The sequence below is a fragment of the Festucalex cinctus genome, chromosome 4 (genome assembly GCF_051991245.1).
Source record: "Festucalex cinctus isolate MCC-2025b chromosome 4, RoL_Fcin_1.0, whole genome shotgun sequence".
NCBI lineage: Eukaryota > Metazoa > Chordata > Actinopteri > Syngnathiformes > Syngnathidae > Festucalex > Festucalex cinctus.
In genome coordinates this window covers 28,424,252-28,430,251 of record NC_135414.1, presented here as the reverse complement: position 1 = coordinate 28,430,251, position 6,000 = coordinate 28,424,252, and the positions used below count along the sequence as shown (strand labels likewise).

At 38.0% G+C, this 6,000-nt stretch overlaps 1 long non-coding RNA gene across 1 annotated transcript in view; it reads left to right on the top strand.

Moving 5' to 3' along the window:
• Positions 1 to 1,388: 1,388 nt before the first annotated feature.
• LOC144018014 (uncharacterized) overlaps positions 1,389 to 6,000 on the top strand; it is a 43,867-nt gene continuing 39,255 nt past the window's right edge. Inside the window, exons 1-2 of the long non-coding RNA XR_013283320.1 lie at positions 1,389 to 1,514; positions 1,900 to 2,002. This is a non-coding gene — a long non-coding RNA (uncharacterized LOC144018014). The remainder of the gene's footprint in view (positions 1,515 to 1,899; positions 2,003 to 6,000) is intronic.

Here is a 6,000-nt window from a genome sequence, read left to right as displayed (position 1 = left end):
CTAATGGATGGATGGAAATCATGGAAGGATTCAAACTCATGTTAAATGGGACTCAGCACACACCTGCCATCATTTCAAGTGCCTCTGATTGGTCCAAAATAAAGCACAGTTGTTCTAGTAGGCCTTTTTTTTTTCTTCCTTTTTTGCTTTTAGAATTATGGCCAATTGAAATCATAATAAAAACAAATGGAAATTTTTATTTATTATTTATACTCGTATCTACTGTGTAGCATTTTGTCTGACTATTTGCATGCAAATTAATAACAAATGTGGAAAAACAGTTTTAAAGTTTTTAATTCTTAACGGGATACTTTACTAATTTTTCAAATTTCACCAGTATAAACTTAATATTTTGTTGAATTGACATCACATGTGTTGAGGGTTAAGGTAACAACCAATCACGGCTCAACTTGGTTGTTACCTCAGCCTCACAACACATAAGGTATCATTTTCAGTTGACAGCTAGTGACAAAATGTGCTTTTAATGATGTTAATTATATATGAAAAATTATAATGATGTTATCAAATTCATGATAGACAAAATATTAACTTTGTATTGCTGAAAATTGAAAAATTAGTAAAGTATCCCTTTAAGTGGTAGTCTCAATTGACAGTGGGGTGGTGATTTGGGAGGGCGCTGGGGTGGCAGTGTCTACTTGACGGGGGCGGACCCTCGTCGCATTCGGTTTTCGCCTGTCTTAACACACAAGACACTGTTTACATTTTGGGGTCATGGACTCTGGAGATGGAGATACCACTCATATTTTTTTGTGCTATACTCTTCCCCTTGAGGTTGGGTAGGCGGTCACGGGGGCATAATTATAAACCTCTGCACTGGACATATTGTACATGGCAGCCATTTGTTTTTGTTTTGAAGAGAACTTAACGTTGACATCAACAAGTTGAACTTTGTGATGATATTTTGCCGTTTTTTTTCCTGATGTTGATTTTGCAACAATTGAATGTCCATTCTGCAATCGTATGTCTCTATGCATCATGCAACAGATGCATGGCCGCAATCTTATATTAGTGTTTGAGAGTGGCTTGAGTGGCCACTGCCAATACAAACAAAGAGATGTTTTGTTTGGACATGCTTCCAAGACTGATAGGGCAGATGTGCAGGCGGTCTGATTGGACTTGACTGAACTGGCACACGACTGGTCTGCTGTTCCCTTGACAATTTTTTTTTTTAACTACAGCATTAGTAATTACATTTATTATTATTATTATTATTATTATTATTATTATTATTATTATTATTATTATTATTATTTGTAAACGTTGCATACATTTGCAAAATGTTGTTATTAGATTAAATTCGCGAATGTATTTACTTTCGTTAAAATGCCCCCGAACCCGGATGTTGTTTCGCAGGGCGGATGTTACGTAGCGCGTGTCGTTCAGTACGGAAGTAGAGACGAGAGCGAGAGGAGAGACGAGCGAGAGCAACGCGAACGACAAGAAGAAATAAAATTGCAGTAACAACATTCTACAACTGGTCAAGGGCGCACACGGTAAATAATTACTGCATTTGAAGAACTTTATATTAAACGGTTGTAATTTTAAACGCTAATTTGCTTAGTAAAAGTTAATTCCTTTACACATTGTATTTAAGCTAGCCAGCTCAAACTTAGCTATTGACACATTAGCACATGCTGTATCTACTGTAAACACAAGGTTTGCGCTACAAAAGATTTCAACTTTATTTCATAAAAGAGCTTTAATTTCATTTTTGGTTAATACTGACAGTATTATTTGCTATCATTGTGTCCACAATAGGAATGTTTATATTGCTAAATATTTTGCATCGAATTGTATATTTGACTAACAGCATATATATTTATTACATTTTGTACTTTGTGGCAGTTATTAATGTAATTTTCATTTTATTCCTTTTAGTTTTTACGGTGTGGCGTCGTGTTCAATGACTGCGTGTCTAAAACTGTTTGGAAGAATAAAATACACAAGACATCAGTATGAAGCATGGATGATTGACCAGGGTGTAGGTACATTATTATTATTATTATTGTTGTTGTTATGATGATTATCTTCATATATAATATGTAATATAAATGTAATCAATATGTTTTTCTCAATGCTTAACACTTTTGCGCTCTCCTGAGCCTGCGCTTGTTACGAAACTGAATATAAAAGACGTAATAGTGCGGCTTGGCAGGAAAGCAAAGCAGATAAGATGAACGCTTAACACGTCCCAGCCAATCTAATCAGCCTCGGGGGCAAAAGGGGTCCGAGTGGAGCTCCTTAATTGCTCGTTTGTTGTGGAACTCCAAGCACTCAGGAGCGCTAACCGGCCCCAGTCTTCGCCCCTGAGCTTTCCCTCCCTCCGACTTAACTGTGCGCACACACGCACATGCCCACACAGTAGATGTTTACTTGCAATCATGGCATTTAGTTACAATCGTTTATTTCCTCGTGTACTTGACATGGAAAATACAAATCACTGCCGTCCGTGAATCTTGGAGCCAAGTTGGACGTTTTGGAGTGTGCTTGATTGAGTTACAGCTGACATGGCAACACACAGCAGCTTGTAGAGGTGAATTGGCTGAAAGGCTTACAACCTCCCAACACAGGACCTGTATGCGCTGTAACAAGAATGCCAACTTTAATTTACTGTACTTTTCAAGTCTGAGGCCATAATTACTGTACATGGTTTTTTTTTTTAGCACCAGTGATGTGTATAATTATTCATCAGCCTCATTAATGTTATAAAACAACCAGAAAAAAACAAGTGCATTGAGGCAAATATGATTTACTTGTGATTGTTATATTTCACCTTAATATAAATATCAAATCCTCACATTAGTGTTTTTATTTACTTTATTGAATAGGTTTAGAGAAATGTTGCTTTTTAATCAACAAATGTAACTAGACCATTGCACCGAACCGGTGCCATTTGCTTGTTGAAATGCACCCAGAATAAACTTAAACTCTTTTTTTTTTTCTTAACTCTAAATCTTTGAGTTAATATATCGAATGACTCAAAATGCACATTGGCCTATTTCAGGCTACTTTTTTCATGTCTTTTCTTAAAAAAAAAAAAAAAAAAGTAACAATCCTAAAAGTAACAGGAGTGTTTTTTTTAGATTGATTGAAAAAAATTACATTTTAAAAATAAATACACAAAAAAAAGTACACTTGAAATATCATCAAATATACAGAAAATTCACTGTACTTACTTTTGGTCTTCCAATGGCCCTGCAGTGGATCTGAATGGTGCAACTTCCTGTGGACTATGACTTGGTAACTTTTCCAGATTTGTCACTGGCGGTATTGTTAGTGTAACAGGAGTTACCTGGTGGAACGGCCCATATAGTGTGACAAGAAAATGCATTACTATATAATTTTACGACAAGTGTACACGTGGTATACAATAGATACATAGAGAACGACAAATGTACGCCACACATTACATCCGGGAGTACTAGACATGTATTAGTGATACACTTTCTCTCTTAAAAACAAAAAAAAGTATAATTCGTTATAACAATTATTAAATTAAGTATTACAGTATTATATTACAACATAATATGTAATATAATTAGAGATATTTGATTTCACTTCTTTTTCAGACCGATACCAGCACGAGTACTCAACTCCTAAAGAGTCACCAATACCAAATGCTAATACAGTACCACGAGCACTCAGACTCCGGGCCGTAGTCACTGGGTCACAGGGTTAACACAAGCCAATTACCAAAACAGTTAAGGAGGAGACAGGAAACACAATATTTACCACATGACTGCCAGAGTGATGCAACAATCTCGCACACACAGTTATATATTTTTGACCTTGTGGATCTTGTGGAGTGATACCAACTCGGCTCATCATAGAAATAATTCCCAAAACGTGAGATGAACTTTAGCGATGGCGCTTGGAAGTGGTGAGGAAGACTCTGATGCCAAGCTCCGTTCGTGAGCAAGGAGACGATGTTCATGCTCCAACTTTGATGTTTTGACAGAGCTGATAAGTCGAAAATGTCCGTGTATCTGATATGTTTATATTGGGGATGTTTGCTATGACCCTGGCGTGTGGCTGCGGGACGCCGCGGGAGGTCGCACCGTTTCCTGTTTATCACATCTTCCCCCCGTGAATGTCAAACAGTTTACCTAACGAGGTACTCTGCGTCTCCTTTTTGTCACATACTTGCGCATGCAAAAAAAAAAAAAAAAAAGCGCACTGCTCCGCACACATTTTATGGATCCATTCGGAATGTACACGTGGGCCTCTTAGCTTAAAATCACACGGTGTGTGCATTTAATGTAAACAGGAAGCAAACTAATACTGCAGTTTGGCTTCCTTTTAAATACAGGAACTGAAAAAAAAGTGACTGTGAGTCGAAAATGTGTTATTTTGATTGATGCATGTGAAATAAATAGTCCTTATTGACTTTTATTGTCACGTTTGCAGTCATAATATTCAATCACCATGTGTATAAGCAATAGTCGTATTATCATAGTTGATTTCTTTGTTTCCAAGCGGCAGTAATGAAAACAATGACACTGAGAAGCTTTTCTTGAACCTTGTTTTTCCTTGTCTTGGTTACATCTCTTCCTCAGGAGTTTACTGTCTTGTAAAGCATGCGAAAGCTGCACTATGTAACATGAGAGACAGAGAGCGTGTAGCGGCGAGGGAGGAAGAAGAGGCTCGAAAGAAAGTATGCACGGGAAAGGCTGGAGGAGGCCATGGTAATTTGCAAGCTGAGTTTTAGAGGCTTAGAGGATCTGACGTCTATCTGATATCCTCCGTGGCTCTCAATGCCTCGCTGGGTGGTTCGCTGTATGTGCGTGTGGACACAAACACGCCCTCTACGGTTAATCGTGTTCCAAACAGTTCCACGAATGCTGTCGAAAACTGTTAGGACATGTTTCTTTCCTGAAATTCATTATTTTTTAAGGATAGACGAGTTGTATTGGGACTTGATATAGGTATTGTGCCCTGCAATTGTCTGGCAACCAGTTCAGAGTGTACCCCGCCTACTGCCCAAAGCCATGCATTAAAGTAAAGCATTTAATAAATGTTTGCGTATGACAATCAAAATATTTGTTTGTGTCAAACTATTGGGGTCATTTTTTCCCCCCCCATTTGAAATTATGCAAGTAAGTAACTGATTAGAAAAAGATGAGGGTGAGTGCATGCAGTGGATTGAAAAATGTTGAAGGCGTCCTCATAACATTAAATATCGAAAGAATTATCACAACAGGTGGTTTTTAAATTTGGCGGGCAAAAAAATGTTGATTAAAAAAGCCTTTTTAATTAACCGATTAATTGTGTAATCAGAATTCTAAGATTAATTAATTAGTAATTAGATGAATTAATTAGTAATTAATCTGATTCAAAATTTATTTATTTATGTATTTACTTGCTTCTTGTTTTTTTTTTTTGTTTTTTTTTTTTTTTTCGACTGCAGCACCAAACTTTAAAATATCTGGCCACCATACATTTGCATTGGTTCCCTTGCAGTTGAAACACAATATCAGTTGGTGGCGCTAATGCACCATCATGCTGGTTTGCCAACCACCAATAAACCTAACAGAAGAAGAATGAAGAACAATACATTAGGTACAGTCATGTTTTATGTCGTGTTTTTTGCCGGTTATGCGGACAGCAAATATTTTAATGAATTACAATACTGATGCTACTTTATTTCCACAATTACAATTCGGTTTACTTCACATTTTACCAGGCAGACTTCTTCCCACTGTTGGGTAAATGTATTTGCTTGCGTGCGTGGGCGCGTGCGCACGCACGTGTGAGCAGCGCAGGTTTCCATGCACGCACGTAAACGAGGCGGCGGTAAGGGAGCGAATGACACAGCCGATGATGACTGGGCGAGCGTGGGTGGTCTTCTGCGAGCGAGCCCAAGCGAATGGACGTGGAAGTGAACTGTTAAAGGCCGCAGGAGCAGCCTGACTGAAATCACAATAGAGCCAAATGAGTAAGCTACATGCTGGGGAGTGCTGGTGGAGGTGGGGGTGCGGC